The sequence below is a fragment of the Rhinatrema bivittatum genome, chromosome 4, assembly GCF_901001135.1.
Source record: "Rhinatrema bivittatum chromosome 4, aRhiBiv1.1, whole genome shotgun sequence".
NCBI classification, from domain to species: domain Eukaryota; kingdom Metazoa; phylum Chordata; class Amphibia; order Gymnophiona; family Rhinatrematidae; genus Rhinatrema; species Rhinatrema bivittatum.
Window position 1 is genome coordinate 348,320,300 of NC_042618.1, and position 13,825 is coordinate 348,334,124.

At 46.2% G+C, this 13,825-nt stretch overlaps 1 long non-coding RNA gene across 2 annotated transcripts in view; it reads left to right on the plus strand.

Moving 5' to 3' along the window:
• The window catches only part of LOC115090954, a 290,656-nt gene that overhangs the window by 152,187 nt on the left and 124,644 nt on the right, over positions 1–13,825 (plus strand). Inside the window, exon 4 of one of the 2 annotated variants that reach the window (XR_003856552.1) lies at positions 10,316–10,599. The exons of the other annotated variant lie outside the window; for it this stretch is intronic. This is a non-coding gene — a long non-coding RNA (uncharacterized LOC115090954). The remainder of the gene's footprint in view (positions 1–10,315; positions 10,600–13,825) is intronic. 2 annotated transcript variants of the gene reach the window in all.

The window sequence follows — 13,825 nt, forward strand, 5'->3', positions numbered from 1 at the left end:
ATACATACATTGGGAACCTTTTCGCATCATCTGGGCCACAAGCAAGAGCTTAGCCCCATAAAATGAATCCCCCACCAGGGATTGAGAGTCAAGTGTGGGATGGAATCGCTGGCCGGAGCAGCCCTGAAGAAATAAATTAGTTATTTTCCCTAAGAAGCAACAATCCTCCAAAAAAGGGTTACATAACTGGCACCCATTGTGAGGCTTGAGGATAGTGGAAAAATGTGTACAGTGTGTTTTAAGGAGGAATGTAATGTTTGGTGAATGTACAATGTAGAGGGAAGTGTAGAAAAATAACTGCTATGTTTACAACAAAATGGTGCTCATTCCCATGTTCGAGTATTGGTGGGGAGAGGGGAGTGACAGAGAAGAATGCATGTGTGATGTATGCGTCTGACATCACCACAGCATATGCAACGTACAAACAAGCAATAGAGTAGTATAAAAATGGTGGCATGTTTGTGACGTCATCCTAAGCATGAGGGATTGCTTGGTGCGGGTGTAGTGCTAAGTGAACTGCAAATGAAGGCTGTGATTTTTAACTCAACCAGAATAACCAAGTGAGTGATCTAGTTCCAGACTTCAACTGATTCTACTATTTATTGAATTATGGACATTCCAACTTTTTATTTTGATCTCAAATGCCTTGAGAGAGGCAACCGATCATCAAACAGCATGGCTGAAAAATTGTTGCTAAACCTTTCGAGCTCCAGCGAGGTCAGCCCTCCGAAATCTCCCACCGAGGTGACCTACGCAATTCAGACCATCAATGGACAGTAGGTGAGTGAAACGGTTATCCTGATACGTGGGCCAGGTCAATACTTTGGACTTATGCAAGTGGTGAGAGTGGTGCAGTATCAGGTGGGATTATGGATGTTGTTCTCCATTACCAGAGTGATTTTGGCGGTTGAGTGCATTGATTGCATTGCTGTACAATGTCCTGAGCACGTCTTCACCTACTGCTACTACTGCAAGGGACCATTCTTCCATGATATTGGCATTGGCCCCAGCATTACCGTAAAATGGCAAGCTGGCCTATGTCAAGTGCATTCTGCTATGTGGTGCTGCCACAGCAGGAAGGCCCAGTTTCCATGGAAAGATCAGATGCCAGTCAGAGTAGTAGCATGCAACCCAAACCCCATTCCACGGAGAAGCCCCCTTCATCAACAACGTCATCCATACTTGAAGCGGCTCTTGTGGTGAAGGCCAAGACCCTTGCCAGCAATATCAGCTTGAATTTGGTGGTGGAAGCCATCATGGAGAAACCCTCTCCTGGGCAGAACAAACAGATGTCCAGGAGCAATGTGACCTGGAAACTGAAATGCTACTTTCCATAATTGAGGCTTGCAGTCAGTGAAGTCAGTAGATTCGGAACCTGTGCAGCTATTGACCCCAATGCAGGTCTATCCCTGTGATATTATGCCAGCGTTACCACTTTGTTTGGCCCAAGGCAATTACAAACTGGTGGACACTGTGTCTACAAGTTCCATGTCATAGGGTCGTTTGAAGTCTTTCTCCTTGCAGTGGCAAGTGGAGCACAAGGAATGAACCACTGATATTACTCTGGAGCAAGTTGAGGATATATACGAAGTTGTCATGCTGAAATGCAAGCTCATGGCTAGAGGGCCAAAGACTTTCTGAGAGCTTTGCTGTATAGCAATAGAGCTGTCATCTCGACCCTCCAATTTGGGCATTTCCAGTGGAGCAGAGTCAGTACCCTGCAGCAAATCACCATATTCAGTGGGCAGGAGAACGATAACAATGAAGGGCCTTTACTTTGGGTATCTCTTGACATATCTAGGGATGGGGATCTCCTTTACCAGACCTTACCTTCAGCGATGTGTGACCAGTCCTGGGTAGTACCCAGTGTCCTGGGAGAGCGGTCTAATATCTAATCTCCCAGGGTCAACAGATCATCGATCAGAGAATCCAAGGCATTTTTGGCCTTCAGTATCCCTATGTCTCAGTTTATGTGATGCATTTCATTGAGGAGAATTGGGATGCCTGGTTGGAGGAGTATGGAAGGACTCCACGAATCCTCAGGGGATACGGGAGCACCCTAACTGTCATTAGACACTGGACCGAAAAATAGCAGACCTGCAGTTTGGCCAAAATATTTACAAACATGCCTTAATCTATCATCTGAGAAGTGGAGAGCAGAGGCCTTATTCGATTAATTGCCTTCTGCCCAATGGAGTGACTGTTAAAAAAACAAACAAACAAAAAAAAACAACCCTAGCCTGGAGTACTATAAGTGCTGAAGGATTCCCAAGAAGGAAAATGTCCCAAACGAAGATTTAATATCCTTGTGAGGAGAGGTGCAGCAAATTTAATAAAGACTGGCCCTCTGGTTCCTGGTTTTACAGAAGGGATTTTTTTTTTGTCTCTTTTTGCTTTTTTTGGTGTGTGTCTTATGCTTTATTGCAGGGAATCCTGTCAGCTTGTTGCTGCTGCCATTAAAGAGACTTTGCTTGCCCTCCATGGGAGGGTGAAAATCCAGTAAAGAAACTTTGCTTACCCTTCATGAGAGGATGAAGATTTTCTATCCCCTCTGGAGAGGGTGGACGGCGTTTCAGCAGAGACTATACTTCTGTCAAGGAGATGACCTGGCTTGGACCAAAGGCCAAGAAAAAAAGGAAAGTTCTTCAGTCTATGGACCTTTGTTAACCTTTCAAGGAAGAGACTTATAATTACAATCACTTTCACTGGAGTGTTCATTATTCTCTATTGATTGCATTTGCTACAAATATTTTTGATGTATCATATTCAAATGTTGGTTATCTTTTCCTGAAGTTTATAAAGTTAAAAAACTTCATAAAATAGGTGTGTAATTTATGTATTGCCATTTCTGTGATTAACTAATAACTATTGCTTTTATTTATATGTGGAGACTCCTAATAAGTTTGACACCTCTCATACTAATTATTTATTTACAGGAGAATTATTCTGCTAATGAAATAATAATCCTGTGTTGCAGCCACTAAGCAGAGACCTGTCACTCTATATGTGATGGGAAGGAGAGGTTTAAAAAACAGAAGTTTAAGAGGAAAAGATTTCTAATTGATAATAAAGTATTCTAATGTATTCTATTTTACTTAGTATCCCCTCCTTGGGATGATCTAGTATTACTGGGCAAAGGTTTGAAAATGAAAAGAATTAAGGGATGTTAATTATAGGGATGCTGATTGGACATGCTGCTAATGTGTTAAATGTTGTGTCATCTGTTTACAGTCCATTGATGGTGAGAGTGTCTACTAGGGATGTGCAGAGGGACGCCATACGTTGCATTCATGATTCGGATTCGTCGAGGAGCAGATACGTTGCATTCGGCCGTATGGCGCCCCGATGCGTTAATACGGCGATTTCTATTCGTGTCTCAGCTAAAATTAAAATTAACTACAACCCCCCCACCCCCAAGACTTACCAAAACTCCCTGGTAGTCCAGCAGGGATTCCGGGAACCATCCCCTGCACTCTCCCACCCTCGGTGCCGGTTTCATCATGGCGCCAATAGCCTTTGTCACAGGGGCTACCGGTGCCATTGGTCAGCCCCTGTCACATGGTCATCGGCGCCATCTTGTGCTCCTACCATGTGACGGGGGCTGACCAATGGCAGTGGTAGCCCCTGTGACATAGTATGGGCAAAGGCTATTGGCGCCATTTTGAGTACTGGCATCGGACGGCCGGCATGCAGGAGGTCGCTCCGGGACCCCTGTTGGACCCCCAGGGACTTTTGGCCAGCTTGGGGGGGGGGCCTCCTGACCCCCACAAGACTTGCCAAAAGTCCAGCGGGGGTCCGGGAGCATTTTCAAATGCACACCCTTAGTGTCTACCTCATACTTGGGTGGTGGCAGCACCCCTATTTCTCCAGCAGAGATAGTGCTGGCTTCCATGTCATGTTAACCATTATCCAATCTAGGGGGAAGTGTGGCAGACCCTCCCAGTCTGGTCACCAGATGTCACAGTCCCTGTAGTAAAACACACTAGTAAGGAGTCATCTATATTACTCAGTCCCTCCCAGCTGGAGAGGCTGGATTGGATGCCTGAACATTATTTAACCCAGCCATTTTAAGACACTTTTGGTTCAGTTTGAAGAAGCAGTTGAAGATTAAGGATTAAGTTTTACACTCTGGAGAGGCCTCCCAGCTTCACCCAAAAGGAGTTTCTTTCAGAAGTGAAATCATACTGTGCACTCCCTGCCAGCGCATCCTTCTCTTAAATTGCAGAGAGATAGAATTTTAAGCCTGATACCCTTTAGGGACAAAAGGGCTCTTTATAGGGGACAAAAAACCTGTGAGTTTACTCTCTAGGCAAACACCAGTAATGGATCCTGCTGTAAGAGATAGTGAAGGCAGAAGATATATCCAGTTTAAAGTATTTTTTGGACTTTAGCAGAGTTGCGATGTTTTTGGACCCTCCCCACTGGGACTGCAGAGCTGAGAACTTGCCTGATTCCACTGACTTTTCCCCAGGGAAAGTCCCCCAGAAATATCAGTAAATACAGGATGCAAGAACCATTAGGGAAGGAAGAACAATAGCAAACGACCCCCAACTGGATCATCACACGCAAACACCAAGAGACCAGGCCAGACTGGGTGTCCAAAGAGAAGGTGACCAAAGGTAGCATTTTACAGTAAAGTTGAGGACCCCTCCAGAAGGATTCCCTCATAGCCATTGGGTATGCTGCATGCATTAAAAATCGCCACGGGGCTACCCAGATGCCTAAAAAAAGGACGCCTACCTATTTGAGTGTTACGACTGTTGCTGCCCGACATCTCCACTCCGCCCTCCTTACCTCTCTGGCGACTCCTCCCGCGGTTGACGGATATTTGGCTGCCGCGGCGTCTGCCTGCCATCCTTTCTGGCGTCCCCGGTCTGGCTTGGGCACTGCCTCCCGCCATGCTGTCCAGCTGCCTTAGGGCACACGCGCCGTGTGGCCCTGCTTCAAATACTTTCTTTGGCGCAAACCTCAGGGGCGTTCCCCTGTGATGATGTCACACATCCCGGATACAAAAAGCCTACACTACTGCTAGCTAATCAAGTTAGCAAGGACAGGTATTCATACTGGAACTCCTTACAGATGGTATTCGCCCTCCATACCTAGCTACTCTGCCTCTCCATTATTGGACTTACTCTATTTGGGGTACCCGCTCCTCAGGGGCCTCTCTCTTCTCTTTCAGGTAGCTGTCTGGAACCGGTACTCGCTCCTCGAGGGCCCATGTTCCCAGACTCGCTACCTGGACTTCACTTCTGCCTGGAAGATACCGCTGCCTACACCATCAGTGAGTTACTATCTACTTCTCTCAGAGCTGTTCCCTGGAACCAGGTACTCGCTCCTCAAGGGCCTGCCTCTATTCCAGCTCCTGTGATTCCTACTGAGAGAAACCGCTGTGATAGTACTCAACCAACGAGGCTCTATTCCAGAACCCTGCATATACTTCATTGTACTCGCTATCTCAATTTCTCTTCACTACAGCACAGCCATTGTGGGATCGCTGTTCCAGAGCCTGACAGACTACAAGCCCAGCCGGGCTTCATCTCTGCTCACTACTGCCACCTCTGGTGGCTCCTCAATACTGTTAATAAAAGATCTATCTGTGTTGTGTGTCCTAAACTGAGCCTGACTTGTGGCCCCTCACGGGACTTCCCCCCGTGGGTGTGGTCAGCAGTCACAGTGTCCAAGGGTCCACCCAAAACCTTGCAAACAATAACAGATTGCTAACTCCATGGATCCGGCACAGCTCAATGCCCTGCAGGGCATTCCGGGCCTGGCCCTGCGCATTTCTGAACAGCAAGATGCATTGGAGAAACTCACTTCAGCGTTTCATCAGCTGCACACACAGAAGACCCAAGGCACTAATTCCAGCAATGAAGGTCAGTTACATGAAGTAACCTTAAAGACTGCTGTACCGCTGGCTGCTCCAGTTCGTTTCTCGGGAGAGATTCAGAAGACCAGGGGCTTTTTAAACCAGTGCTGCATGCATTTTGCATTACAGCCATCTCAGTTCCCCACAGCTTTTTCCAAGACTACTTACAGTCTATCTTATCTTGATGGAAGGGCCTTGTCTTGGACCTCTACACTGTGGGATCCTATTTTTCAGGATATAGATGAATTTTTGGACCTATTTAAATCCGTTTTCGATGATCCTGCTCGAGTGATCGTTGCCGGTTCTGCTGGTGGACCTGAAGCAAGGCAACTGACCACTGGCTGATTTTGCGATAGAGTTTAAGACTCTTGCTACAGAACTCTGCTGGGACCCCAAATGCCTGAAAACCCTCTTCTTCAGAGGCCTGGATACTTGCTTGAAAGACGAGTTGGCCGCTCGTGAAACACCTGATTTGCTGGAGGAACTAGTGGCTTTGGCTACTAGGATCGATCACCGGCTTCGTGATAAGGTGAAAGAGCTCCGGCCTAATAGAGGACCTGGTCAGAAGGAGGCTAGTGCTAAACCTGCACCTCGGATGGTTCTAGTAATTCCTGCTGCCAGTGGAGATGAACCGATGAAACTTGGTTGTGGACATTTGACTTCCAAAGAGAGAAGACTTCGGAAGAGGCATAGTCTATGCATGTACTGTGGACAGACTGGTCACGATGTCCCAACATGCCCAATTCGTCCGGGAAATGGATGGGCCTAAGTCCTGCAGGAGGACTGTTCTTAAGCCTTACTACGCCCTCTCCTCCACTCTCTCTCCCAGTCTCCTTGATCTGCAGACTAAGGTTCAAACTCTTGCCCTGGTGGATTCAGAGGCAGGAGGCAACTTTATTCTTCAACGCCTAGTGGAACATCTGAGGATTCCCCTCGTCACTTTGAAGGTTCCACTACTTCTATCCTCCATCCATGGAGAGCCCTTTCCGGGTGACGTGACTTGCCAAACTGTACCGGTAACTCTCCGCACCGGAGCTCTCCATATTGAATCAATTCCCTTCTTTGTGTTAGAGAAGGCCATGCACCCTATCGTCCTGGGGTTACCCTGGTTGCAGTCGCACCAACCCCAATTTGACTGGGCATCCTTGGAACTCTCACGCTGGGGTCCAGGTTGTTATGGGAAGTGCCTTAAGGAGATTGCTCCTGTCATCTGCATGCCTACTACTCCAGTGATGCTGGGATTGCCACCCCAATACACATCCTTTAGTGATGTGTTTTCTAAAGAAGCTGCTGACATCCTTCCTCCGCATAGGTCCTATGACTGTGCCATAAGACTGAAACCCAATACTGAACCTCCTAAAGGACGTGTCTATCCACTCTCAGCGATTGAGAACAAGGCGATGTCCAAATATATCGAGGAGAATTTACAGAAGGGGTTTATTAGACCATCAAAGTCTCCAGCCGGCGCAGGCTCCTTCTTTGTGGGGAAGAAGGACGGTACCCTACGTCCTTGTATCGATTACTGAGGTCTGAATGAGATCATGATTAAAGACTGCTACCCCCTGTCTTTAATCTCAGAGCTGTCTGACTGGCTTCAGGGGGCCAAAATATTCTCAAAACTTGACCTGAAGGGGGCCTACAACTTAGTTCGCATTCGTAGTGGCGATGAATGGAAAACAGCCTTCAACCACAGACAAGCTAGATGGTCCTTATTCTTCAATCGTTTTGACTTTGTGCTTAAATATCGCCCCGGAGATAGAAATACCAGAGCTGATGCCCTGTCACACTCCTTTCTCTCAGAGGATGTGCCTGAAGAACCTCAGCACATAATTGACCCGAAGAAAGTCATCTTGGCAACTACACATTCTGTGCCCACTAGTAAGACCATCGTGCCTAAACACCTCAGGAAGAAAGTGCTTTTGGGTGCACAATTCCAAGCTAGCTGGCCATCCTGGTCAACGCCATACCCTGCTCAAGATCCAGAGGTTTTTTTGGTGGCCTACTATCAAGAAGGATACCCTATCCTACGTGGCATCCTGTACCAACTGTGCCAAACACAAACCTGCTTCTGGCCAACCGTGGGGTTTGCTGCAACCACTGCCAGTTCCGGAACAGCCCTGGTCACACATCGCTACTGATTTTGTAGTTGATTTACCCCCTTCTGGAAGAATGAATACCATCTGGGTAACAGTAGATCGCTTCAGCAAGATGGCCCATTTCGTGGCACTGCCTAGCTTACCTTCAGCCTTGGAGCTTGCGAAGCTCTTCATATCGCACATTTTTCGCCTTCACGGCCTACCAAGACACATTGTCTCAGACCGAGGATCTCAATTCACGGCAAGATTCTGGAGGGCCTTGTGCAAGTTATTCGACATCTCTCTAGACTACACTTCAGCCTATCATCCGCAATCAAATGGCCAAACAGAACAGATGAATAGAACCTTAAAACAGTTCATTCGAGCCTACATGAGTTGCCGTCAGAATAACTGGGCTGAACTGTTACCTTGGGCTGAATTCGCCATCATTACAGGAGGACCTTGCAAGACTGGAAGATTGGGCATCCAAATGGCAGATGAAATTTAATGTGGACAAGTGCAAGGTGTTGCATATAGGGAAAAATAACCCTTGCTGTAGTTACACGATGTTAGGTTCCATATTAGGAGCTACCACCCAGGAAAAAGATCTAGGCATCATAGTGGATAATACTTTAAAATCATTGTAATGAATGGTTAATAAAATGGAAAATGTCATAATGCCTCTATATCGCTCCATGGTGAGACCGCACCTTGAATACTGTGTACAATTCTGGTCGCCGCATCTCAAAAAAGGTATAGTTGCGATGGAGAAGGTACAGGGAAGGGCAACCAAAATGATAAAGGGGGTGGAACAGCTCCCCTATGAGGAAAGGCTGAAGAGGATAGGGCTGTTCAGCTTGGAAAAGAGACGGCTGAGGGGGGATATGATAGAGGTCTTTAAGATCATGAGAGGTCTTGAAAGAGTAGATGTGAATTGGTTATTTACACTTTCGAATAATAGAATAATTAGGGGGCATTCCATGAAGTAAGCAAGTAGCACATTTAAGACTAATCGGAGAAAATTCTTTTTCACTCAATGCACAATAAAGCTCTGGAATTTGTTGCCAGAGGATGTGGTTAGTGCAGTTAGTATAGCTGGGTTCAAAGAAGGTTTGGATAAGTTCTTGGAGGAGAAGTCCATTAACGGCTATTAATCAAGTTTACTTAGGGAATAGCCACTACTATTAATGGCATCAGTAGTATGGGATCTTCTTGGTGTTTGGGTAATTGCCAGGTTCTTGTGGCCTGGTTTGGCCTCTGTTGGAAACAGGATGCTGGGCTTGATGGACCCTTGGTCTGACCCAGCATGGCAATTTCTTATGTTCTTATAACTATTATTTATCACCTGGACCTGGTCCTGCCTGAGTTATTACACCCTCTCACCTCATGGGAAGCATCAGTATAGTATATACACACTGGGGACCTTATAGCATCATCTGGGTCACAAATGAGAGCTTACCCCCATAAAAAGAATCCCTGACCCCCAGAGATTGAGAGTTAAGCGTGGGATGGAATTGCTGGCTGGAGCCCCTGAGTAAATAAATTAATTATGTACCCTAAGGAGCAACAATCCTCCAAATAAAGGGGTTACAGATGTAACAGAAGAAATTCCCTCCTCTTCTTCTTTATGAACTTAGCCACATCGGGAAAATTCTGATATTCATCTTCGAAAATAAATCATTTTTATGTTTAAAAAAAGGACTTTAGAGCCCAGTCACGAACTGCTTCTCATTCAAAATTCATAACCAAAGTGACCAGAGTAACAAAAACTCCTCCAGAACTCGCCAAAGAAAGCAGTGAGTTCAAAAATATGTGAGGAAATAGTAGACAGATCAGATTTATTCCCACTCTTAGCTTCTCTTGGGGGCAGAGATATGTAAAACATCTTCACCAAAGATGGTATAGAGTCTGGATGGATTTTAAAAATCTCAAATAGGTAACGTTTAAACCTTTCAATAGCAGATCTTTTCTCTGACCTGGGAAAATTAATGAAATGCAGATTCTTCTGTTTTTAACATATTCTCATAGTTCTCCAGCCTGTTATGCAAAACAGAATTATCTTTTAATAACATACTGCTGGATTTTATCTATGGATAATTCGGCAGCAGCAAGTCTTTGAGTACAATGAGCAATCCAGGCCTCAAAGCCACAGATTTTATCTGCCATAGAGCCAAATTGTAAAGAAAACTACAAAATCTGTCCATATAAGCTCTTACCCAGGGGCTCAGTCGTGTTCTAAATAGCCTCCAGGGTAAAGATATCAGGTTTCTGCAATGTAAGCAACGAGTGTAGTGAACTTTATTGCAATTACAGTAGTCTGCTGGGCCAAAACTGGAAGATGAGTTAACTGTTCCATTCTTTGAATCACCATCAGAAAAAGCCCCCAGAACTTCGGGAGCCACAAACACTGCGGCTTTGGGAACTCTGCTGACATTGACCTCAGTGATGATGTCATTTCCAGTCGAAGGAAAACCCTCCTGCAACCGGGCTGCCGAGTCATCAGGCCACCTCCCCTCCTCCAGACTCAGAGATGTTTCTCCTACCTTGGAAGCCAGCGATCCCTCTGCCTTTGCCGTGGCCTCCAACAGCAGCTCACCCATGAAGGAAGCAGTAGTTGTGTCGTTCCCCTTGTAACTAATTGATCCATCGCTCCAACAGGTAAGGAGGAGGACATATCAGAGGGAAAGGAGAGTGCTTTTCCCCTTTCTCTTGCCCATTACAAAAAAAATATATTTAAGGAAAAATCTTTGTATTGTTTGAGACATTGACCCTGGAGAAAGTATTCAGTGATCCCGTGAAGAAGGCACGAGGGTGCTGAAACATTGGCGATGCTGGGATCTTTTTGAAAGCATTTAGATTGGTGGATCTTTCCAGGCTGCACACAGCCATTTTGAAGATAAATTATTCTGACATTTTAGACGTTTAACTAAATACATTTTCTCTGAGACAGAAATAAAAAAAAATATCCTGGAAATAGGAGGTGAGTGTAAATGATTATAACATTCAATGCATATTATGACTACAGTTTAAATCCCATTGCAGGCAAAAGGCTGCAGATTGCACCTTGTATTGACAAACTGATAAAATCCCCTCAGTTGTTGTAATTTTGTGATGTGAATTTCATTTGTCCACCTTGTTTTCAGTATTTATTACATATTTACAAGGTGAGGTGCTCTTTCCTTTGGAGTTAGTGGACATTACATTTGACAGTGGCAGGAAAGAATATTCTATGCAAGAAATTCTTGTCATACATCATCATGTATTTAAACTAGAGGATGGGGGTGGCAGAAAGTGGCCAATGAAATTAGAACTAGGGATGTGCAGAGCAAAATTTTATGTTCATATTTTTTATGTCCGAAAGGGGGTCCCACTTGCGGCCAATATGGACATAAAAAAAATCCAATGAGTTGGGTATATGTACATATGTGCAAAAAAAAAAATTAAACCCCCTCACCCTCCTTAATCCCCCCCCCAGACTTACCACAACTCCCTGGTGATCGAGCGAGGAGTGAGGACGTCATTTCTGCAATCCTTGGCGAGAAGCATGTGACGTCGGTGGCACGTCGAGTGACGCGGCGTCACGTGATTCCCGGCTCGTTCGCGCCGGACGGCTCGTTCGGCCCAAAAAGAACTTTTGGCCAGCTTGGGGGGGCCTCCTGACCCCCCCAAGCTGGCCAAAAGTTCTTTTTGGGCCGAACGAGCCGTCCGGCGCGAACTTGCCGGGAATCACGTGACGTCGGCGTCACGTGATTCCCGGCTTGTTCGCGCCGAACGAGCCGTCCGGCGCGAACTTGCCGGGAATCACGTGACGTCGCGTCTGAGTGACGCGGCGCCACGTGATTCCCGGCTCGTTCGCGCCGGACGGCTCGTTCGGCCCAAAAAGAACTTTTGGCCAGCTTGGGGGGGTCAGGAGGCCCCCCCAAGCTGGCCAAAAGTTCTTTTTGGGCCGAACGAGCCGTCCGGCGCGAACGAGCCGGGAATCACGTGACGCCGGCGTCACTCGACGTGCCGCCGACGTCACATGCTTCTCGCCAAGGATTGCAGAAATGGCGTCCTCACTCCTCGCTCCATCACCAGGGAGTTGTGGTAAGTCGGGGGGGGGGGATTAAGGAGGGTGAGGGGGTTTATATTTTTATTTTGGCTCAACAATCGCGATTTCCCACATATCGAACATATCTATGTTCGATATGTGGGAAATCCGATCGTTTATGTCGAATCAATTTTTTAAGTAAAAAAAAAAATATGAGTTGCGTTTTACTAATGCGGTCAATCCGAATGCACACCCCTAATTAGAACATCACCCCCAAGCAATACAGGAAGTGAGAGGAGAAAATAACAAAATCAATCAGCTCGAAATTCCATGCTTAAGCAAAAGATCAGAACAGGCGACTGTGAAGACCACCATTCAAGGGAGGAAAGTTGAAAAGTTCCGACCAAAAATGCTTGTAGCCTGGGCAGCAAAATCCCAGAACTGAAAGCCCTAATGATGGAGGCAGACTTGGACATTGTTGCTATTATGGAGACTTGGTTCACTGAGTTTCATGATTGGGGTTTAGCCATCCCGGGCTATAAGTTGTGTAATCCCATCCCTGGGTGCGGACTACATTCTAATGGTGCCATAAAAGAATTTATAAGTTCTTTGGGGCAGGAACCCAGGCTAGGTCTCCAACTTCCCTTCCTTCCCAGGGTGTAGACTCTTTTGACTTAGGGATGAAAGGAGTCCTCTTGGTGCCCAGTGTGCGGTGACTAACTCTCCCTCTGGAATCCCCTGGGTTAGGGAAATTCTCATACTATATGTGCTGTGCACTGTGTGCCAAAAATTCAAAGAAGCCACTGTGTTAGTGTCCAAATAAATCTTTAATGATGCAAATAGTTGAAAATGGCACAATTCTGGTTCAGAACACCATAAATTTGTTCTTTACAGATTTTTTTTCTCAATCTGTGCAGGAATGTCTGATGCCAGAGCCAGGGGAACGTCTACCCTCCAGTGCTTGGAAAAAATAGAGTTCCCCAGGTTGGCAAGGTATCCTTTGAATGGGTAGAAGAAATCTTCCAGATGGCCAGAATACTAAGCTGCTACACAGAGTTAAAAATGTCTGTGTCCCCAGGGTTTATTGACGGACTGGGTAGATAGCTTCATGGATATTAGGCTTTGCCTTTACTATTAGATAATTTAAACCGTCTCTGTTCTTATGCAGTCCTTGTTCTTGTTCTTTTGAATCCCTGATGAGAGGGGATCCCTTGGAGCAGGATTCTCAATGCTCCCAGCAGGAAGGAAGGACAGCCAGAACTTCCAACCTGAATCTTGAAATTAGGCTTATAAAACCAAAGATAACTCCAGGGTGACTCCCAGCAGGTCACTAACATCCCCTTCCTCACCGAGACAACATGGGGGCAGGTCTTCCCTAACCTGCCCAAGCCCAGACCCATGATTCCTCATTCCCTGAACCCAGAAGCTGAACAGGCTCCAGCGGGGCCCCTACACTCAAAAAGGTAAAAGTCCAGCAAATGCACTGAGAGGGATCTCCTATCAGACAGGTTATGTATTGGCTGGGCTGAAACCCTCCTGACCCTGGCCAAGACCACCAAACAGGGCTTGCTTGGCTAAAACTGGCTGGCCTGTAAAACAACAAAAAGCTTAACTCTCTCTACCTCTGAACTCTGCTGTAAACTCAAAGGACTGCCTCCAAAGCTGTAGCACGGGCACGGTTATATACTGTTTCAAATGGGCTGGACATTCCAGACCTTGCAGAATGAGGGGCTGCATTTGAATGGTTCCTCCCCTATCCAACCTTCTCTAGCTAATTGACACCGCACTAACACAGGGCTTATTAGTAACCTGAGAAGTGCCCAGGTTACACTTGTTAAGGAAGGACAGAGAGGA